Below are 24140 nucleotides of genomic sequence, written 5' to 3' on the forward strand. Positions count from 1 at the left end.
ATAAATATGCAACGTCGCCTTACAGAGACAAATGGCTCCTGGGCAACAGAAAGATTTAGGTGCAGAAAAATTGCTTATATTAACACATATGAAGAAATGTGTGACTACCAAAAGAGTGAGGAGCAGGAGATGAGAGAGATAGATTTACAGTGTGTCCCAGCAAGGTCTGGGGAAGGAGAGGTAGGACGTGCCCATGTGGGGCTCTCTCCCCATGGGCAGGGTTAGTCCTAGTGCAGGGATGATGCCCAAGCCCATCAGTCTGAGGCCACTGATATCTTGATCATCCCGAAACTCTCCTCCCTCATTTAGGAGCCCTTCCCAAACCTTATAACTGTTCTTTTCTGGAAGTCCCAACAGACATGTATGTGTACGTGGGCACAAACACACATCCACACACTCAGGCGTCTCATTGTTACCAACTTCATCAACATTTTTAGTCTCTCATGAGTAGTCTATGTAAGTTGGTTGTTCCATAACAAGATAGTAAGCACTTGTTATATATCTATCATTTCCATATACACATAGTCCCCAACTTACGACAAGCCTCGTTTACGACTGTCCGTTATTTTTTTGTACATCATATTGTTGGTAATATGTACTACATGCAGTGTTGCAGTGCATATTTGGCTGTTGTGATCATTCTCAGATGTTCACTTGCAGATGTTCAAAGATCGGCTATATAGGTACTGATAAAAGGCAACAACAATGAAAACCAAAAAATGGTATTGGACTTACAATGGAACTGCTGAAAACAGCACTCTGTACTAAGTCAAGGACTACCTGTAGTTCACACTTTATTTTTGTTTAGCCCTCTTAAGAATCCCTAAAGTTAGATATCAGTATCACAATTACACGTAACATAAATGTTCTCTCCTCCAGTTTATAAGCTGCAGGAAAAGTACTCTATTTCACCCACGGCAACCCAGATGCAGAGCTCAGCTCCCTTTTAATATCTCATCCCCCAAAACAATCCCGTGTCAAAAAATAACCACCAAATGTGATAAAACTTGCCAAAGGTGGTTGGTAGGAAAATAGAGGAGGCCTGCACTGAACCTATATGAAAAAGAAAAGTCTTCATTAGACATTCCTGAAATTTCAGGTACCACCTGAAACTGTGCAATATAACTCTAACTTGACTCCAGCTCCCAAGTTTTCATCCCCAACTGATCTACTGTATTTTACACAAATAACACACACCTTCTATGTTTGTTTGCCAACGGTTCCCTCCCCATCTGGAAGTGTTTTTGTAAGTGCTGCTATGTCAATTGTTTTTACATATTGCTGTTAAAAAAAAAAAAAAGCGTATCGGTGCTTATAAAAATGCCTTCCAGTGGGAGGGAGCGGCTGGCAAACAAATGTCGAAGGCTCGTATTATTTGCGTAAAAATATAGTAGGTGCTCAGTCAAAGCAAAGAATTCTCCTGGAGCTATGGTTTCCTTGTGAAGGCAATTTGGGAGCCATTTCTCTCCACTGGAGTGTCCTCTTGCTGCCTTGTCATCCACTCCACCTATCATATATTTCTTCAAAACATGAGGCTCCACTTAAGTATGAATTCTGGTACGTGACGTTGTCTTCATTGCCTTGCAAGTAGTTGGAATAGTGAGCTTCTGTTCTGTCCAGATCGCTGCCCCTTAACATGGGGGCAACACAAGCGTTAGGAAAATACACTAAATGCTCTCATCAGTCCAATTTCTGGGACTCAGGAAAGACTGAGTCCTTGGACTTGCAAAGCTAAAGGCCAGGCATTGTAATTTAGTGCATTCTTCAAAGTTGGGTTACCTTGTAAAGCCTCCTGAAGACCTCCAGCTGGCACTTCCCTCGTGATACTTTAACTCAACAAGTGCATTTCTTTCTACTTTCATAGGAGAGCATACGAAGAAGAAAAAAATACATATAGACAGTAGATCAATGCTTCCCACAATTTAGAATCTAATTTTGTGTGGAGGGGATAGCTTCTACAGGAGTTTAAGAGAGCCCCAGAAATTTGAGAAGTAAATGAAAGTTTCCTAGTTGTGTTAGGTCTTGAAGAAAGATGGATGGAGAATGTGTGCCATGTAGACGGAATGTCGTAAGAGAAGGGATAGGCATGAGCACTCTTTATACCCTTTCCGTGCATTTACTCCACTGAGACTGGCGTGTTTGTTTGAATCAGATCACCCAACCTGGGTTTTTCAATCCCTGGAGGGAAGAGACTATCTTCATCAAAATTGCTTAGAATCATCTCCTTTCAGATAATTTTTAATTTCATTATATTTGATATGCTAATGATATCTGCAAACCTTCTCACTATCTTTGGTCTTCTAATTACTATTAAAGTTCCTCTACTTACCCCGCCTAAGTCCTTCCAGATTTCTCTTCTTTGCCTGAAGCCATACACATAAATTGATCTGATTTCACACAATTGTGAGGCAGCTCCTCCTGTGAAAGGTGCAGTGGCCACAGGGTAAGATGGGTTCAGCTGAGAGAGAATCAAACAAAGGAATCCATTGTCAGTAATCAAAACCTATTCAATCAGTGATATAAAGATAGATGCACAGAAAGTTGGAACATTCCAGCAACTGAGTATTTTCTTTTCCAAATATAAATCAGCCATAAGCCTAGAACTATCTAGATTGTCTATTATACTTTGTTCCTCCCCTTCTCCTCTACTGCATCTTCCTTCTTCTCCTTCTCCTCCTCTTAATTCTTCTCCTTCTCCTCCTTTCTCCTTCCTCCTCCTTCTTCCTTCCTCTTCCTCCTCCTCCTTCTCTTTCTCCCTGTCTCATACTCACATATCAAAAGTACCAATTTTGTGGTCAGACAGACATGGGTTTGAGTGTTACCATGTGGCTACCTGTAAGGAGGTTGCTTCATTGTCCAGAGCTCAGTTCTTTATAACTGAAAAATGGGGTTGATAACGTCAACTATTCTGGATCTTTGTGTAGGTTAAATGACATGATCTTTGCAAGTGTCTAGCAGAGGAAATATGCACCTGTAATGTACAGCTGCCTTGCAAATAGTACCTATTATATGATTAGTAATAATAATAGTAGTAGTTATGGTGGTGGTGGTGGTGGTTTCAATATTAATAGAAAGCAGTTCACCCGCAGCCAAAGATTAGACAGGCCCATAAAACAAACAATACATGCAGCTCAACCACACGTATGAGACTAAATTGGCACACCAGCCCAGGGGCAAGGACTAGGAGACAGGAGAGGACAGGAAAGCCAGATGAATAGAAATGGGGGACCCAATGTCAAGAAGGGGAGAGCGTTGGCTTTTCATGGGGTTGGCAGCTAATGTCACAAAACAATACATACATACATTGGTTAATGAGAAGCTAGTTTGTTCTGTAAACCTTCATCTAAAGCACGATTAAAAAAATAATTCTACCACGGGGGAGGGGGAGGGTAGATATTAGGATAAAGAAACTTTTGTCTAAGGCATAGGCTACTCTAACTAGGTTTGTTACCGTTTTCACTAATATTTAGACTTAGAAGAGATCATGGTGGTCCTGTAATACCCTCTTGTATCCAGAGCAGAAGTATTCTGTGAAATATGACAATGCCTGTCAGAGGGACATATAGTCTATGTTCCTATACCTGAAGCGACCCCACGTTCCCTATTCCCAGGAGCATAAGGTCTAGTGGTGCAAATCTTTCTTGACAGAAATCTTTGCTTAGGCTGAGCAGCAATCTCCCTCCCTGGAGCTTCCATTCATCAGTCCCAGTTCTGCACCCCTGGGGCCAGGCAAAATGAACCTAATCACTCTTCCTCATGACAGCCCTTTAGATACTTGAGCAAAGTGATCACCATCCCCCAGAGCATTCTCTTTTCCAAGCTATACATCCTCAAATATTTCTATCCTTCTCCATGCAGCTTACATTCCAGACACTTCAATGCCCTGGATGTCAATGCAACACCCAGGGCTGAAAACTCCAACCCAGACCATCACAGAGTACAGAGGGCACAGAGCCACCTAGAAGCTGCATCTTATGTTGTGTCTAAATAAGTAACCCATTTCTTTGTGTTGAAACTTTCCAAGTTTACCATTAAGTGAAATATCCAGATCTAAAAAAAAAAAAAAATTATTATTTTTTTTATGATGTGTGTGTGTTTGGTACAGGTAAGTGGTATATGTACTTGTATTCAAATTATTGTCTTTCTCGTTGTCTTTTTCTCTCTGTCTCTGGGAAAAGGTCTTTAGCAATAGTTTATATCTCACATGTGTGTTGTGAGAATTAATGAGTCTACATGTAAGCTTCTTAAAATGATGCCTGCCCCACGTAAGCACTAAATAGACTCCATTATTTTTATTCTATCTTAACATGCGCTGATACAGTTCATTTGCCAAGGGTTGTGATAGATTCTGGGGATATACCGATATGTAAAATGTGGCCCCTATCCTTAAATAAATAAGAGCTTTGGGAGGGGAAAAATGTGGGTCAAGTATTGTATTAGAATTAGGCACAGGATACTGAAGCCACAAAGGTGGCACATTAAGTCCAGACTGGTGGGGGATGGCGGGGGGAAGGGGTATCATGGAAATCTTTCTGGAGGATAGGACACTTGAGCATGGAAGTTCTGAAGAGTAAGCTGGAATTAGCCAGGGCATGAAGCGGGAATCTTGTTTTAGGCAAAGGAAACGGCCTACAAAAAGATAATGATGTTATGCACTTGGGCATTTGAAGACAGGCAATTTGATAGATTTCCATTATTATGGCTTCAGGATATAGATACATTATAAGCTGTTAAATGTCCCGCTTACAGAAAGGTATCATCCCATCAGACTGAAAGCTTATCAGTTGACATCTGAGAACTATCAGGGGATACTGGAATCAGAAAGCTATATGTAGATACTCAAGCTCCACAATGTCTAAGCCATATGGACTTGGACTGACAACTTGTCACCTAGCGCTGTAATTTCTTCATCGATAAAATGGGCGTCATGATACTTGGCAATAATATTTGTGTATTTGTGAAGGCACCTGCCTTATAGTAACTGATTAGGATGCTGCTGGTGTTTTCAATTTATGACATGATATTTAAGACAGACATTGGCCAAACGAAGAAACAACATATATGTGTCAAGAAGCCACATTGTTAACAAGAGGAAAATTAAAGGTGTTTATCACAGAAAAGCAATTACTGGGTGATGGGCATAGGGGTGAAGAATAGGGTTAGGAGGAAGAGGATGGAAAGGGCAGGACTAATTTATATTTTCAGCTGCCTTTACGCAATGAAATCCTACCTCCTTTTAAGGGATGGTTTGGCAAAATGTCTTTATTTCTTCCACCAGAATCCTTTGTGAATACACAAACTTTTAGCTCAAAAAAGAGTTTTACTTCATTTTATAAATCTGCCACATCCAAAACAGTTTTATCTGATGATTGATCATTTTGTAGCGTATCTCCCAAGGCTTGCTTCTGTGACTCATCGGACTTAAAGGAATTAGACTGTCTGGGTGCATTTTTCTCCTCCCGTTGATGTAAGCACGGCTAAAGAAGCAGTCCATTTCAGACTGTACATACACATGATAACTTCTGCTTCTTTTGATAAACATTTCTTAGTCAATCAAGGATTGCTTGTACTAAAAACCAAATAATGACTATATGTCACATCCCAGTGCCGTTGACACATAGTGGAGAACTATTAATACAGTTTGGGCCAGTTAACAGATTCTGTTTTTATCCAAAGTTTCCTTTATACTCTACACCAACATCTCTTTTAAGGCGCTGGCATAACATATGTGATTTTTTTTTTTTTTCTCCTTTTTCCCATCTGTCTCCATTCCTCCTCCCCCAGGGTTCTGTCTTTGAGTATCCTCTTTGGCAGAAAAGTTTAGCAGACATTTATTGAACACCTATTGTATGCCTGCATGCTTAAGATACAGCAATGACATGACAAAAATTATTATCCTCTAGTTGTCTCTTAAGGAGAACTGGTGGTGCAATGGTTAAGCACTCGGCTGCTAACTGAAAAGTTAGCTGTGTGAAACCACCAGTTTCTCTTCAGGAGAAAGATGTGGCAGTCTCTTTCCATAAAGATTATAGCCTTAGAAAACCTGTGGGGGAATTTTACTCTGTCCTATAGGGTCACTATGAGTCAGAATCAACTCGACAGCAATGGGTTTTTGGTTGCATTTAGCTACATTTATACCTAAGTCTTTGTGTGTGTGTGTGTGTGTGTGTGTGTGTGCTATTGTAAATGTTATTTTTTTTATTTCTAAATTTCTAATTCCAGTTGTTCATTGTTGATATATATGGAATGCACCTGACTTTTCCATATTAACCTTGTATTCTCAAACCTTGCTATACATGCCTACTAGTTTCAGGAGTTGTTTTGCCAATTTGAGGAGATTTTCTGCACAGACAGAAAAGGAAGAGGAGGAAGAGTAGGGTGGGGGCAGGCGGGCAAACATTCACTGAGTATTTACTATATTCCAGGCCCTGTGGCTTATCACCTTTTTTTGTTGTTAGTTGTTAGTTGCTGTTGACTCTGACTCATGAAGACTCCATGGACAACAGAAGGAAACACTGCCTAGTCCTGCACCATCTTCATGATTGTTGGCATACTCAAGTCCATAGTTGAGGCCGCTGTGTATTTTGAGTGGCTTCCAAGCTAGGGGACTCATCTTCCAGTACTATATCAGACAATATTCTGTTATGATCCATAGGGTTTTTATTGGCTAATCTTCAGAAATAGATCACCAGGTCTCCCTAGTTTGTCTTGGTCTGGAAACCCTGGTGGCATAGTGGCTAAGAGCTATGGCTGTTAACCAAAAGGTCAGTAGTTCAAATCCATCAGACACTCCTTGGAAACCCTGTGGGGCAGTTCTACTCTGTCCTATAGGGTCGCCATGAGTTAGGGTCGCCATGAGTTGGAATCGAATCGACAGCAATGGGTTGTTGTTGGAAGCTCCACTGAAACCTGTCTATTGTGGGTGACTCTGCTAGTATCTGAAATACTGGCAGTATAGCTTCCAGCGTCATAGAAACATGCAAGCCACCACAGTAGGACAAATTGATAGATGAGTGGTGAATCACCTTTTTAACTCACAGCAATTCTCTGAAGTAGGTATAGATATTATGCCATTTTACAGACATGGAAAATGAGGCTTGCAGAGGTAAGTGTTTTTCCCACAGCAAATAAGGGACACAAAGGATTTAAACTTGGGTAGCTCAGTTTCCAAGCCTCAGCTATGTGTCACAGCACTCTGCTCCTTCCCTTGATAGGAGTAGAGAAACAGGATATAGGATGAGTGATGCTACAGACCTTTTAGGTAGGGCAGAGGTCAGTTGAAAATTCTTCGATGCCATGAGCAGCAACAAATCACTGACAAATGGCTCTGAGTGGCAACATTATGGGACCTAGCTGACCTCAGCACCGAGCCTTGGACAAATGGAATGTCTCTGTGTGTCTTCTGGCCATTACCACAGCCTACATCACCTGTGCCTACCTGTGCCTCGGGACAGGACTCCAACTGACACGGAATCAATATAAATGTATCCTTTGGATATAGTTTTGAAAAACTGTGCCCGAAGTGATCATAATCAGTAATCATGGGCTTTTAGAGGGATACTGGAACACAGAAGTCCTTTGGGCATACCTCCTCATTTTAGACAAGAAGAAATTATTGCTCAGAGAGAGGGAAGCACTTGCCCAAAATGAAGGTCCAGAATCCAGGTCTCCCGCCTTGCAGGTCACAGTGATTTCTATCTCTAACTTATTAAATGTGAGGTGACACTGTCTTCCTGACTCAGGAGGGCATCTCTGGGTGCGGGAAGGTATATACCCTAGTGTGCAACACAGAAGCCAAGTCCAAAATAATTTCATAAAACAACACGTTTGAGTAGATCCTCACCTTCCAATTCTCCCATACTCACTTGATCTTTCTCCCAGACTTCCCCAAGTCAATAATAATCATCTATATGTACCCTATTGTTTGAGTCACTCATATAAGGATCATCCTTGGCATCTTTCTGTCCCTAACCTGCTCCAAACAATTCAACACAATATCCTACTTCTATCTCCAAAACACAGCAAGGACCTACCTGTCCACTTCTTTGCTGCCACTGCCTTAGCCCAAGTCAGCACCCTCTCTCACCTGGTCACCTGTAACAGTTACACAAATGACTAAAAAAAAAGACTGAAATATTCACAACCCATGCTGGGCAAGTTAGGCTAACTTAAACTGGGGACATTCAACAAGAAAATTAAAAAAAAAAAAGTTTTTAGCTTGGGCAAGAATGATTTCTGCCTTCCCCTTCCCAGTACTGATAGTTAACCGTCATAGAAATCAGAACACGGCGCTCTCTTAAACCCTGTTGGCCAAATTGTAGACAATTTGCAAAGCAAGCCTGTACCAATCTTGAATATATTTCCAATGGTTCTCCTGGAGTGCAAACACATTTAAATGTGACTATTCACAAGTTTAAAAAAGGATGTAAATGTATGCACATACGAACATTGAAATAGCCTTCTGTGATGTGTTTTAATAAGCCAATCTCTTAGTCCATACAGTAAACAATCTAGAACTAGCAATCAGAAGCACAACTGCCATTACACATACCAGTATACTTCAGTTCAGGAAATTCACACGTTCTGGAAGATCTGTCCACATACCACCATTTTGTAAACTGGGTTATATTTTTAAAACAGTGAAGGAGGTAGCTATCCAAACTACCTTCGGGATGAAACCTTTGGTAAAGAGAAGAATCATTTTTGTAATGTGACTAACTGGCATCATTAAATTCACTTTGTCAACAAGGGACGCTTGCACCACGTTTAGATTCAAGGCTTTCTTGGATGATCCATCTACTCTTGGTTCTGGGTTTCATTCATTCCGCTAGCATTTATCAACCATTTACCACTCATGTATTCATTCTGCAAGTATTTACTGACTGCCTACAATATGCCTGTCACTGGGTTAGCCCAAGATTCAGAAGTGAACAACAGGGATTATACACTTTGCCCTCCTGAAGTTTGTATCCTAGTGGGGCGAGATGGCCAGCAAATAAGTAAACAAAAATAGGCAATACAATTTCAAGTATATACACACATACACAAACTATATATGTACACTGTTGTACTGTTGTTGTTGCATGCTGTCAGTTGATTCTGACTCATAGTGACCCTATACGACAGGTGAGAATTGCCCCATGGGGTTTCCTAGGCTGTAATCTTTATGGGAGCAGATCACCAGGTCTTTTCTCCTGCAGAGCAGCTGGTGGGTTCTAACTGTTGACCTTTCGGTTAGCAGCTGAGTGCTTAAACGTTGCATCTTTGGGGCTCTCTCTCTGTCTGTCTCTATATATGTATATACACACTCATACATACATATACATATGTGTATGTCCATGAGTGTGCGTGTGTGCATGTGTGTGTCTGTATATACACACACACACACATATATACATATACACCCATTGCCATTCGGTCTATTCTGACTCAGTGACCCAATAGGACTGAGTAGAACTGCCCCTTAGGGTTTCAAAGAATGGCTGGTGGATTTGAACTGCAGACCTTTAGATTAGCAGCCAACCTTTTGGTTAGGAACTGTAGCTCTTAACTACTGTGCCACTACTACAGGACAGATTAGAATCACCCCATAGGGTTTCCAAGGAGCGGCTGGTGGATGCAAAGTGTCAGCTTTTTCGTTACCAGCTGACCTTTTGGTTAGCTACTGTAGCTTGTAACCACGGTGCCATCAGGGCTCCATACATACATGTATGTATATGTTGTTGTTAGGTGCCGTCTAGTCGGTTCCGACTCAGCAACCCACAGAATGAAATACTGCTCAGTCCTTTGTCATGCTTACAATTGTCGTTATGCTTGAGCCCATTATTGCAACCACTGGGTCAATCCATCTCATCCAGGGTCTTCTTCTCTTCCACTGACCCTGTACTTTACCAAACATAATGTCCTTCTCCAGGGAATGATCCCTCCTGACAACATGTCCAAAGTATGTAAGACGCAGTCTCACCATCCTTGCTTCTAAGGAGCATTCTGGTTATACTTCTTCTAAGACAGATTTGTTTGTTCTTTTGGCACTCCATGGTATATTCAATATTCTTCGACAACACCACAATTCAAAGGCGTCAATTCTTTGGTCTTCCTTATTCATTGTCCAGCTTTCACGTGCATATGATGTGATTGAAAATACCATGGGCTGGGTCAGGCGCGCCTTAGTCTTCAAGGTGACATCTTTGCTTTTCAACACTTTAAAGAGGTCCTTTGCAGCAGATTTGCCCAATACAATGAGTCTTTTGATTTCTTGACTGCTGCTTCCATGGCTGTTGATTGTGGATCCAAGTAAAATGAAATCCTTGCCAACTTCAATCTCTTCTCCACTTAACGTGATGTTGCTTATTGGTGCAGCTGTGAGGGTTTTTGTTTTCTTGATGTTGAGATGTAATCCATACTGAAGACTGTGGTCTTTGACCTTCATTAGTAAATGCTTCAAGTCCTCTTCACGTTCAGCAAGCAAGGTTGTGTCATCTGCATAACACAGGTTGTTTATGAGTCTTCCTCCAATCCTGATGTCCCGTTTTTCTTCACATAGCCCAGCTTCTCGGATTATTTCCTCAGCATACAGATTGGATAGGTATGGTAAAAGGATACACCCCTGACGCACAACTTTCCTGACTTTAAACCACTCAATATCCCCTTGTTCTGTCTGAACAATATATAATATATATATATATACATATATATACACACACACAGACATATATAGCAAAAACCAAACCCGTTGCCGTTGAGTCAATTCCGACTCATAGTTACTCTACAGAACAGAGTAGAACTGCCCCACAGAATTTCCAAGGCTGTAAATCTTTACGGAATCAGACTGCCAGCTCCTGTTGCCCCTTCTAGGCTACAGAGAGGAGGTATGTGCAAGGCAATCGCTTTTAGCACCAGTAGGGAACAGGGAATGAGTAATAGTGTCCACGTCCTCAGCGAGTAAAAGGGATACAGCAAGAGCAATGAAGGAGCTGAGGAAATGTATAAGAACAAGTGAATGAAGCTTAGCTGATGGGGTGGGTGACGTTTGAGATGGGATAAGAAATATTGTATAGAATATATAATATTTTGGTGGAATGAAAAATTTACATGATTATAATGTATTACTAAGTACCTAAGAAATAATAAAGTTTCTGTGCAGGTTGGTCGTTACTCCCCTTTCCTAATATGTTTGTACTGATAGCAGTCCCCAACTTACAACAGGGTTCCGTTCCCATGACTCCATCTGCACTGGTGTAAGTCAAATGCCTCTTTTTTTTTTTTTTAATAATTTTTCATTATTATTATTTTTAATATCAGTGTTTTTATAAATCTGATCTTTGTCTTTGGGGGTTGGAAACATTACATATAAACTTAAGGATATGATGACATCGGCAAATTACGTGCTGCAGCACTGTACGTAGTACATATTACTAAAGATAAGATGCACAAAAAGACAGCAACAAAATGGAAGGTCGTAAATATGGTTCCTCGTAACTTGAATATGTCGTAAGTTGGGGGCTACCTGTATTACAGAGTTAAAACCTCCTTCTTCTCAAGACACTGCACCAGGAATAAAGGTTAACACATACTGAGTGCTTCTTACCTGGCAGATGCTGTGTCACGGCCTTTACAAATATTAGCCCACTTGGTGTTGACTACCCTATAAAGCAACTACTCTAATTACCCTCATTTGATAGGTGAGAAAACTGGGGCTTAGCAAAGTAATTTTCTAAAGTTACCAGTCAGTAATATAACCCAAATAACTGTGTGTATACATGTGTTTTCTGAAGTCGATACTCATTTTAACAATTAGGTTTTCTTTTTTAATTCCAGAGGGATATATTCATCATTTGAAAACAAAACAAAATTGAACACCTATTTGCCGGAACCTGAGCTGTGCACCAGGAATCTACTGATGGATAAACCATCTTCCCCGTTCCCTTTCCTGGAGGAACTTGGAGCCTGGAGACACTAATGTGAATATGAGTCTTTTAAAAAGCAAGGCTGGCTTAAAAGGGAAGGAGGGATTAGAAGTGATACACCAGAGTGCTTGCAACTAAGAACATGTAAGTGGGCCCCTGGGGCTTTTGGCCGGTAGATAGCTATCCCTTCCCCCAGTAATACCCCATTGTGCACCTTGAACAGGGAGGAAACTCTGAGAAGCTGGGCAAAGCCTCCAGAATTAAGGCTGAGAGGATCGTTGTTTCCCTTTGAGCAGGTGGTCTCAGTGATTGGGCCCCCATGTGCTGGACCTCGATCACTGCCCCCCCTCAACCCACTGTTGGACAAGTGGCTTTTAGGGAAAGCAAGTCTCGGAAACCTTGGCAAAGTGTCACTTTTTCTTCAATGTGTCTTCATCTCATGGCCCTTGGAATACACAAAGTTCTGGCCACCAGGTTGGTTTCCAAACAGAGCAATAGGCTTATATCTTCTTTCTTGCAGTCCTGCTAGGACCCCTCCCTCTTTTTCTCCCTTTCTTCCTTTCATCTTCCACCCTTCCACGGATGTGTGCCAGGCACTGTGCCTAAAGCAGGGCAGATTAACCAGTAAGCAAGTTATGCACGGGCTTACTTGTGTTTATTTACTAATCTGTCGTGCACAATTTTAAGCGGTTAATCTGTCTGTGGCCTGGGGCTCTGATGTGTGCTCCTCTGCCTTGGGTGGGGAGGAAAGCTCGCTCTTCTCTCCCCTGCTCACCCTAAACTATATCAAGACTGGATTGTGTGGCGTGCTCTTCTCCACTGAAAAGCAGGATAGCGGGAGAATTCATGAGTCAAACACACATACATTGGAATCCCAGCTCCACTACTTACCAGCTATACAATATTAGGCAGTGTGTATAATTTTCTTGTTGTCTTGAGTCTCTTACCTTAAAACTGGCATACTAATACAGAGTTTGCAGCAATGTTTTAAGGGTTATTAGTCACATATATAAAAGCTTCTGAAATATTTTTAAAAAAGACTGAATGATCTTTATTACTTTATTATTTCTACTTTTCTGCCTTTTGAAGTTGACTCTCAATATAGAGAAAGGGCATATTTACAATAACTTGGCATGAGGCTGAAATCAATGCCTAATTCTCTGCCCCACTAATGTTCTAAAATATTCTATCCACGATTATAGGATGTAACCCATGGGACCTGAAAACCCAAGCTGGCCCAGAATGGAGGCTTGATTGAAACCTGCTTCTGCCGGCTGGAGAATTCACTGATGTCCTCAACAATTCACCCTTCCCTGTATCTTCACCTTCTGCCATGCAGCTCTGAAGTTTCTCCCACTAAAAAGGCAGACTGTATTTCTCCACCTCATGGAGCATGCTCTGGCCAACAGAACGAGGTAGAAGTCACAGCTTCTAGTTTGGAGCCTAGGCCTCAAGGAGCCATATATGTTTCTGCTCGACTTCTGTGTCACTGTCGTCACCATGAGAACATGCCAGGCTAGTCATAGGAGATGGGTAAGAAATACGGAGAGCTGAGCTGAGTTGCTTCAGCCTGACCCAGTCTAGACCAAGCAACCCCTGCCAACTCACCAATCTGTGAGAATAAACAATGCTTTAAAGCTACTGTTTTCAGTGCTAGGGTCATTCATAGCATAGTGTTATCATGGTGATCTTTGACTTATCTTGGATTCCATTTACTCAAAAATATTTATTGGATCTCTATGGCTGATGTGGAAACCCTGGTGGCGTAGTGGTTAAGTGCTACAGCTGCTAACCAAAAGGTCAGCAGTTCGAATCTGCCAGGCGCTCCCTGGAAACCCTACAGGGCAGTTCTACTCTGTCCTATAGGTTTGCCGTGAGTTGGAATCGACTTGACGGCAGTGGATGGGTTTATGGTTGATGTGTCAGGCACTGCACCAGATGCCAGGGATGCAGACATAAACCAGAAGAGTAGCACCCCTGCCCTTCGGTAGTTCAGAGTCTAGGTGATGGGGAAAGACAAAGAAATGCCACTGAGAGAGGTGAAGAGGATGTATTTCATAGACAGGTAATCTCAGAGTCAAATCTTAGCCTGAGAGAATTGTTTGGTTACTCCTAGTGGCAGAAAGGGGAATTGCGCCTCTGTGATGCTTTCTTTTTGATGAAAAAACAACTCGTAGCGACCCCATGTGGTACATAACAGAACTGCGCTCCATAGGATTTTCAATGGCTGTGACCTTTTGGAAGTAGATCACCAGGCTTTTCTTTTGAGAATTTGAACTGCCAAACTTTTGGTCAGTAGTTGAGTTCTTAACAGCTTGTGCCAATCAGGAACTTAATATTTACGCAGATCCGAGGTCTTCTCTGGTGCCACTGAGTGGGTCTGAACCACCAACCTTTCCACTAGTAGATGAGCACAAACACTTTGCACCACCCCAAATCAAAACCAAACCCCCTACTGTTGAGTCAATTCCAACCCATAGTGACCGTATAGGACACAGCAGAACTACCCCATAGGGCTTCCAAGGAGCAGATGGTGGATTTGAACTGCTAACCTTCTGGTTAGCAGCTGTAGCACTTAACCACCAGGCCACCAGGCCTCCTTGCACTACCCAGGGCCCTTTTAATGAAGAAAGCAGTACTTAAAAATTCTAGAATTTCAGCTCTGGAAGGATCCTTCCCAGAGCTCATCTTAGGTGAGCTCTCCCTTTGCAGCTAAGGAGCTTAGGCTCAGAGCAAGGGGATGACTTACCTGAGGTGACTCATTGAACTTGCAGCTAATCTTGAAAATAACCTAGGGCCTCTGCCTCTGAGACTGGCACATCTCATTCCATGTGACCTTGAACACGTCTTACAGTGTCAGGAAATTGTGAATTGTCATACCATTCTTAGCCAGAAGTTTTATTACTAATCCTATTTAAGATTAATCTTCATAATTATCATAATTCATAATTATAACATGACTTGTCTCTTGCTCAGGTCTTTTAAGATGTGTTAATAATCAGACCTAATAATTACTAATAGTAATTAATAACTTTCATTCATTGAGCCTATGTTCCAAGCTCAGTGCTTTTTGCTGTAGGTACGTGGACACATTTAATCCTTGCAACAATCTAGGCACAGGTCATAACCTCCACTCTACAGAATTGGAAACTCACGGAGATCAAGTCTTTGTCTAGTGCAGCTATAACAGAAATTTATTTCCTTACAGTTAGGAGGCTAGACCAGCACGCATGTGTCAGTTCGTCGTACTGTGGTGGCTTGTATGTTGCTGTGATGCTGGAAGCTATGTCACCGGTATTTCAAATACCAGCAGGGTCACCCATGGTCCACAGTTTTCAGCGGAGCTTCCAGACTAAGCCAGACTAGGAAGGAAGAACCTGGCCGTCTATTCCTTCACCTCACATGCATGCGAAAGAATAAAGAGACCGAAGAAGAACTGATGCCTTTGAATTATGGTGTTGGTGAAGAATACTGAATATACCATGGACTGCCAGAAGAATGAACAAATCTGTCTTGGGAGAAGTACAGCCAGAGTGCTCCCTGGAAGTGAAGATGGCACGACTTTGTCTCATGTACTTTGGGAATGTTATCAGGAGGGACTAGTCCCTGGAGAAGGACATCATGGTTGGTAAGGTAAAGGGTCAGTGGAAAAGAGGATGACCTTCAATGAGACGGACTGACACAGTGGCTCCAACAATGGGCTCACCTAACAAGGATTGTAAGGATGGTGCAGGGCCTGGCAGTATTTCATTCTGTTGTCCTTGGAGTTGCTATGAGTGAGAACCAATTTGATGGCACCTAACGACAAGAACAAAAACAAGGAGGCTAGAAGTCTGAATTCAGGTGATGAGCTCTAGGGGAAGGCACGCTGGTACTGTGTTCATTCTCGGGGAAGATCCTTGTCTCAGCTTTTCTAGAGCCCTTCTCACTGTTCCTTGGAGATCTCCAGGTGGCATCTACCTTTCCCCAACTCCTCTTGCTTGTCTCTGTGCCTACTCTTCTCTTTTTATATCTAAGAGTGATTAGGTCTAAGACACACCCTACACTGATTATGGCCTCATTAACAAACAAAGACAACTCCATTCCCAGATGGATTGCATCCACAGATGGAGGGTTAGAATTCTAACACGTACTTTGGGAGAATACTATTCAATCCATAACAGCTAGTAGGTGCCAAACCAGGAATCAGACACAGGTTAAAGGCCCGCGGTCACCCCACTTTTCTTGGCAGAGGCAGCTGTGGGAGTGTTCCCCTGAAGTGACTGAGTCTGAAAGTGTGTCCTTGTTCCATCGTTCCCAATGTCTTTCTTTTGCCTGGGGAAGGCATGCTGGGAGGTCACCGCAGTGTGATGAAACCCACTACCTGCTTGGATCTTGCCTGCCCTTTACACCACTCACCAAAGGACGCCTCTGGAGCAGGATGCTTTGAGATGGCCTGGGGAGCCTGGAGTTTCTAAGTGTAAACAAGGAACTGACTCAGCAGGGCCTGGTTATCTTCAGAGTCTAAGACAGGGCACATCAAATGGATGAAAGCCTGGTAACTTTGATGAGGGAACCTACAGGAAATTATCAGCCTAGTGCTACAAGGACAAAGGCAACAAAGGGTCCCTTTGGGTCTCATCTTTGTCTGGATTTGGAAGCAGCAGGAAGTAGAAGGGGCTGTTTAATCCCCACTCCAGAGCAACTGTGAACCCTGGCTCCTTCTCTGAAAGAAGAACAAGGTGAAGGAAAGGTGAGGCAAGTTAAGATAAACACCCAAACTTTTGGCTGCCTGGTGGAACTGAATCTTTCAACTTAAGCTGTCAGTGGGATCTTTTTTTCTTTTCCTTTTTTAATCTAAACTGTAATCACACAGTACCCCACCCATAGTGCTTGATATGGATTTCTAAGACAGAGCCTAACATAGTCATAAAAAAAATCCCCTCTGAAATGTGCACTTTGTACTGTGTCTCTGTGTAGGTGTGTTTAAAATGTCACTAACTAGAATGCCTAACTCTAGTTCCCAGGAATTAATCACTTAGAAGAATGAAAGGAGGGAATTAACTTGCTTTAACACTTCCAAGACTCTCCAAAGCAGTTGCCAAAATAGAACTTGGTTATCGTTCCATAACAACCTGAACCCTTCCCCCCCCTCCATTTTTCTCTTTTTATACCTGCCTTGCAAAAATCTCGCCCTCCCTCTCCCCCAGGGCTTAGCTTCAGGTCCTGATACCCTGGGAATTAAAAAAAAAAAAAAAAACCTGGGAATAAAGTAAAAGGAATTTTTTTTTTTTGGTGCAATTTAATGATTTTTAGTAAATTTACAGATTCGTGCAACCATCGCCTGTATGCATTTTAGAACATCCCCACCACGCTACAAAGTTCCTTCATACCCATTTGTAGTCAATTCCTGTTCAAACCCCCAGCCCTAGGCCACCACTGATTTGCTTCCTGTATCTATAACTGTGTCTTTTCTGGACATTTCCGAGAGATGGAATCATACGATGTGTGGTTTTGTATATGGCTTCTTTCACTTACCAAATGTCTTTGAGGTTTATGTTATAACACGCATCAACACTTCTGTCTTTTTCATTGCCGAATAGTATTCCATTATATGAATATGCCATGTTTTGTGTATCCACTCATTTGGATTTGGGTTATTATGAATAATGCTGTTACGAACAAGCAGGTACATGTCTTTGTTTGGGCAGATGTTTTCGGTTCTCTTGGTTGGGTAGAACTCCAGGCTCAAAACTGCTGGATGTGCAAAGGAATAGAGCGGTGCTACCCGCTGGATGTACAATATCAGTAGAAAGCTTCCAAACAATTAACTCTTTTTTTTAAATTACCTAATGCTATCGTTTACAAACGAATGGTCCAAAAAAATTTGTTGCCATTCGATAAATTTTGAACAGAAAGCAAAGAGAAAATTCAAGACCAGATCATATGTTACCAGGCTTACCTCCACGATGGAATGAATGGAACTTTTTCTCAGGCATCAAGAGATGTCCTGAACATCACAGATCCTGGGCATCTTTGTGTCTGTGTAGTTACACTGGCGGTGGCTTCATGTTGCCCTTATGTCCACGTGGAAAGGACGAGAAAATCCAGACAACAGTGTGTAGCCAAACAAGAGCAAGTGACTGGAGTGTCTGAGCAACAGTCGGACTCTGTTCCCTCCTCTCCTGTGTAACTTCATCACAAGCGGAAATGGAGCGGTCCCAGTACCCCATCACCATCACTATGCCCCATTAGAGTGGGAACTTTCAGCAGTGGCCTGGGACACACCCAAAGTGGGAGTTTTCAGCTTTCAGCAGACGGAGGTAGCAGATGAAGAGACAAAGATTTTGAGAGGAAGCAAGGCGAAGGTGTGGAAAGGGCTGGGCCAAGGACCAACCCGCGGAGTCAGAAGAACGAGGCAGGCCCTGCGAGCAGCACACTGGGCTCTCCCGGGAACCCTCGGCGTTGGCGACCCCGAGCGTCCCCCGTCCCAGACTGCTGTGACTGGGGTGGGGGTTCGGGGGCCCAGAGGCCTGTCACACTGGAGGCCGGTGTTGGGGGCGGTGGGGAGAGGCAGGAGGTGGTGGAGGAGCCAGGGAACTGGGCATACGCAACTTGCTCCCTCCTCTCCTGGCAGAAGTAAAGCCTTGGCCACAGGGAGGGTGGCAGGCGCGTCTGGGCCGCCCGGTCCTCGTGCTGGGGCGCCGCAGGGTCCCGGGAGTCCCCAAAATAAGCTCCGACAGCAGGGCTTGGGGTGGCGGCGTAGCCCCGCCCCCCGCCCCCGCGCACGTTCCCCTGCGCGGCTCACAAGCAGGGGAAGCGCTGGCCGCAGGATATCCCGGGGCTGGCGGCGAGGGGCGCAGGGCGGGGTGGGGCGCCCTTCTCCTCTACCGCGCTCAGCACCCCTTCCGCCTTCGCGCCCCGTCCCAGGCTTTCTCTTCTTTCCTGGGCCTCTTTTCCGTTAACTCCTCAGCCCTCTCCTCCCCTCACGCTAGTGCCGAATGCTGCGCTCCAGCGCCCTCCTGCCCCTCCGCGCCCTCTTTCCACTTCTTCAGCCCGGCCCTGGCACTCACCCTCCTCCCTTCTCATCCCGGTCCTGATTTCTCTTGGCGGCCTGGCCTTTTCACACTTAACCCATTTGCTGCTTCACCTCCCCTCCGTGTCTTCTCTTTCCGCTACTCCTCCCACTCCCCGGAAACTTGGCCCAGCCCGGGTCCCCACGCGGGTCACAGTTGTTTCTCCATCTCTGGGACCGTGATGTGTGCGGGTCTGCCCCGCCCCCCGCCCCAACACATACACCACGAGCACCTCGTCCAGCCCCTGGCATAATTTCGAAGCCATGTCCCCTCCTGCCGTTTCCCAGCGGCCTCACGAAGGCACAGAGCGGGCCCGGGGCTCCTTCTCTGCAGTGGGTCCCCGATGGAAGAGTAACCGGGAGGACAGAGGAGGATGCAGGCACTGCGCCCCTCAGACCCTCCCTTCCGTACAAGGGCCTCCACACCCCGGGGTTGGTGATGGGTCTATGGTGAGGGGGTTTGGGGAGGCAACAAGTGACGCTGCCCGCGGGGGCCACCGGTACTTGTGTGAGGCAGCCACCAAGGCACCCCCGGGGAATCGCAGAGGCCGACCCTGACGAGGCCCCCTGCGCCCTTCTCCGTACGCTAGGCTTTTTTTCGGGGGGCGGGGGGAAGCAGGAGAGAACAGAGACTTAGCTGTTCCCAAGTTCTAAGTCCCCATCACGCCGGCTTAGCCATCGCGTCGCAAGCAGAGTTCGCAAGGGGTTGGGGGTAGGGCAGCCGCCGCCGACGTGGAGGGATTTTCGGAACGTGGGGTGAGATGAAATAGGATGCGCTTGCGAATTCTCGATTGCCACCCCCGCTGGGACAATCCTTTATCCCAACCCACTATCCGGGCCGGCAGGGCCAAGGCCCAGCCTGACCAGCTGGAGCGGGTTTGGGGGGAAGGAGGAAAAACGGGGTTCCAGCCCCTCCCCAGCCCCTCCGCTCCCCTCCCTGATTGGCTGTGCGTCCCTGGAGGCCAACTTCAGTCGCTCCAGACTCTGTCTGAGCCCCCGGCCAGCCGGAGCTCAGCGACCCGGGGCGGGAGGGGAGGCCTGGAATCCAGGGGTTGGCACCGCTGGGGCCCCGGGGGAGGAGCGTGGACCGGGTCGGCCTCCACAGCCTCCTCGCGGCCCAGCTTGCCGCCTCTCGCTGCCTCCGCTCCCTCCGACCCCCGCCCTTGCCTTCCCTCCTGGCGGCGGCCTCCCTCTTCCTCCGCCCCCCCTCCGCCAGCCCGCCACCTCCCCCCGGTTTCTCATTCCTGCCACTAGCGCGCTCCGCGGCTCATTCCGCGGCCGCCGCCAGCCGAGGGGAGCGTCGCAGGCCGAGGAGCAGATGCCGCGGGGGCCGCTCGCAGCCGCCGCCGACTTGTGAATGGGACCCGGACTGGGGCCAGGGCTGACACCGCTGCGCTCGCCCTGCGCCAAGGACCGACGGCCCAGTGTCGCGCCCACTCGCAACGGCCCCAGGTGAGCCGCGCCACCAGTCCCTTCCTCTCGCCTGGATGGGGTTTTGCGGGGGGGGGGGTCCCCTGGAAGGGAATGCCGGGGGAGGGAGGCTTGCTGACTGGAGAGGCTTCTCCATCCGAAACTGAAGGGGGTGGGGGGTGTAAGAGAAGATTTGTTTAAAAATCAGGGAAAAGGGAGCCAGCTGTGGGTGCGGGCAGCGCAGGGAGCAGAGGCGCCAGATGTGCGCTCTAACCTCTCGCCCGCTCGGGCCTTGACTGAGGTCTGCGCCAAGGCCGCTGAAGAGGAGTTCGTACCTGGGTGGGGCAAGGGGCTGCAGAGCTGAGCCCCGACACGCCGACTGCCCGCGGGCATGTCTCTGGGGAAAGTCGCCCCCGGCGCCGTGCCCGCCAGCCCGCCTGCGCTGCCTCTTTTCCCAAAAGCAGCGGCACGACCGCGCTCTGCAGGGGTTCTACCTCTTCCTCCCGCGCCCCACTGAGGGCTCCCCAGGGCTGGGTCCTCCGGTTGAGACCTCCGGGGAAGTCCCGGGAAACCGAAGAACCTGAGCTCTGGGCGGCAATCCCCCGCACTTTGATAGCGTGGGTTGGAGTCCGCCGACTGCGGCTCTGGGGCTGCCAACTGCGGCGCGCGCGCCAGCCTTCCAGCCCGAGTGTCTCCGAGATCCGGGGACCGCCTCCAGCTCCCGCCAGCCGTGGGGTAGGTCCGCGAGCGGCTCAGACTAGGGCTCGACTCGGCTTAGGCTCAGTGAAGCTGCCAGGGTCAGCGTTAACTTTGCGGACCAACCCCTCCCTGAAGCCTGCGCCTCCTCTCGGAGCGCGCCAGCCGCTCAGCTCCCCGCGCGCACGGCCTCTCTCCCTGAGCTTTGCCCCTGAACTCGAGCCGGGAGGTGGGAAGCGTGGAGAACCCGTCATATTGGGGAGGGTGCCAAGGTGGGCACCCCTTTCCCCTGCAACGCGGGCGGAACTGTAGGAGAGCCAGCGTCGCACAGAGAATCCGAGTCCCCAGAGAAAGTGGGGTGGGGGAGCCTAGCGGGTCCGGGCTCCTTGTCCCTTTCTTGCCTAGGCCCTGCTTTCGCCGGGGGCTCCGCGCGCTCCCTCTCCCCGGTGAAAGGTTTTCTAGATGCTCGAAGCCCTGTTGCTTTTGCTGGTAATGCAGGAGGAATTTCACGGACCGTCGTACTGCTGTGAAGAATTTTCACCTCTTAATTGTTTAATCCTGCCATCTCCGCGTGACGGTGGGTCGTCCCAAAGGACTGGGCGATTCCTCCTGAAACCCTGATGTATCCGGGCATAGATTCCCTAAAGTCTTTCTCCCGTTTCCCCCTAAAGAAATCTTGTTCTGATGGCTCTGCAATCTTGCTTTCTTTTCCTCTATCATTCTGGCTTAATACGGGGCAGTAAGTTTTCGGTTGAATCACAGAGATGTCACGATAATTAATCCGGAGAGCAGATACAGATCAATTTGTTTATCACTTGGGTTTGCAGCAGACATCGATGGTTTTGCGGGGTGTCTGGATTTCCCGGGGAGGGGGATGCAGATGTGTTCTCAGGAGCGGGAATCCGCTAGCATCGCATCACCATATTGGCGAGGCTGGGCTCCTAGCGCTAGAGCCTAATGCGAGGGGAGAGAAGGGAAGGGGCTGACCTGCATTTAATTAATCCTGGCATCCTTTTCCCTACAAATACGAAGGTACAGGCACCAGACCACAGAAGTAGTCGCTGCCCAACCCCAGCTGCAGGGAGTCTAGGCTTCTTCCAGTAGAACAAAGGGGTAAAAGTTCCCAAACAAAGGCACAGAGTTGTGGCCCATACCAGTGGGGCCCTGAAGCTCCCTCACTAAAGTCCCTTAATTGTAGCTCTGATTAAAAGTTTGAGAGTTGGCCAGTGAGCCCTGGAATTCGAACCTCTGCAAAACTGAAATCCTGCCTAACACAAAGGAATGTGAGTAGTTTTCAGTATAGACCGGCAAAGGGCATCTGAGATGCCAGGAGACTTTGCTTGAGTGAGAATTCTCTTTATTTGTGCTTTTGAAACATGGCAGATCAATAGATGAAGATGGCTGGCATTCATGCTTTAATATTAATAATAATTATTGTCATTATTTTAGTTATTATTTCGGAGGCTTCGTAAGCTGATCATTTCATTACATTGTTTAAAATAAAGAAATACGCCCAAACCACCACCCCCCACTCCCATTGCCTGGGGAAGGAAAGAATGAAGAGATGGTTTGAAAGGACCCAGATAGGTTAATCTATTGAGGCCTGGACATGTAGATTTGCTCAAACTGAGTTTATTGCTTACTAGAAAAAAGGCTTTCAGAATAGTTCTAATTGAAGCAGTGGACCATCTTGATAGCACTTTAGAACTTTCATTACGTTCAGTGTTCTTATCAGAACACTAGGCAGTAAAATTGCTAGGAACTCAAATTCTCTTTTCAATTAAGATCCAATCTTTTGTTAATTTGAGAATTAAAAAAAAAAAGTTATGACTCTTTTTTTTTTTCTTTTTTATGACCCAGAACTCCTATTTCCCCTTTGTAGTGGCGGCTTTGTATATGTTTGTTTGTTTATTCATGGGAGGAGGGGGGAGGGTTGGACAGCCATGCCATGATTTGGGGGAATACAGATCAATTTTCATGCTCCTTTGATGCACTTGTCTTCATAATTCATGGTTTTTCTTCCACTTTAAATAGAATTTCATGGCTGCTTTGTAAAGATTCTGGTTTGGGGACAGTCATATGGGACACGCCGTGACTTTGACCTGAAGGCCTGATTTACAACCCCCAAATGCACTCCCATGAGCATGGTGTGCCTGGAAACCTTGCCTGGGAATGCCTGTGTCCTAGGAAGTCAATGGTTCACATAAACTTAGATTTGTTATTTTCAAATCTATTTTTAGAATCGTCTAAAGAGATCTGCAATCCCATTTTAGGCTTTCGTCATTTTCAATACCTTTATGTAGGCAGCAGCTCAAGAAACAGAATTTTATGTAAGTTTATTTTCAATATTTTTCCTTTTGATCATAGGCATACCAAATCGTTAAATAATAGTTAAACGGCTGTGGTCTATATGGTTTGAAAGTAGGTACCAAATCTTCTTTCTTGACCTATCAAATTTACAGAATGACTACGAAAGCCTACACTTTTTTTTTCTGTTGATTTAAGGAATTGAAGTGAGTTGGGGATGATTCTTCCCCTTGTGATACTGGCCATCGTTCCATTAAAAAGTTAATTTGTCAAGTACCTCATTCTAGATTTATTAAGTATTGTGAGTTGTCAACCTTTCCAATACAAAGTTATTACTCCTGACGTGTATAAGGGTGGTTGATCTGTGTAAATGACTGATTTGATCGATTGGGGGAAAAAAAAATCAACAGGTCTGTTAAAAAGAAAAAAAAAAACTGGACAAAGTTGGACAAACCTGCGAACCACTAGGAGCAGGGATCAGCGTCTCCGTCAGGATTAACTGCGATAGCCATCCACAGCCTCCTCTGTGAGCAGGAAGGAGAAAGCAAACACTCAAGAAGGGTAATTAGGCATCTTTCAGCCATCATTTTATCCTGACATAGAGAGCCTTGTGCATTTCTGGAAATGGGCTCGGTCGCGGAAGATTGCACTTCTGGCCACTAGAGGGCAATGACGCCCTTCTCCAGCTTTGTGCATGGGGCCCATCTGCTTTTGAGGGCACCATGAAAAGCCGTTTTGTTACCACCAGCCTTGTCTGGCTCTCTCGG

General features: G+C 45.6%; 1 protein-coding gene across 1 annotated transcript in view; it reads left to right on the top strand.

Annotated features, from left to right (window-relative positions):
* The first annotated feature begins 20234 nt into the window (after positions 1-20234).
* CDH11 (cadherin 11) overlaps positions 20235-24140 on the top strand; it is a 188232-nt gene continuing 184326 nt past the window's right edge. The window contains exon 1 of the mRNA XM_003417081.4: positions 20235-20412. The gene's annotated coding sequence lies outside the window, so the exon portion shown is untranslated. The remainder of the gene's footprint in view (positions 20413-24140) is intronic.

The sequence above is a fragment of the Loxodonta africana genome, chromosome 21, assembly GCF_030014295.1.
Source record: "Loxodonta africana isolate mLoxAfr1 chromosome 21, mLoxAfr1.hap2, whole genome shotgun sequence".
Lineage (NCBI taxonomy): Eukaryota > Metazoa > Chordata > Mammalia > Proboscidea > Elephantidae > Loxodonta > Loxodonta africana.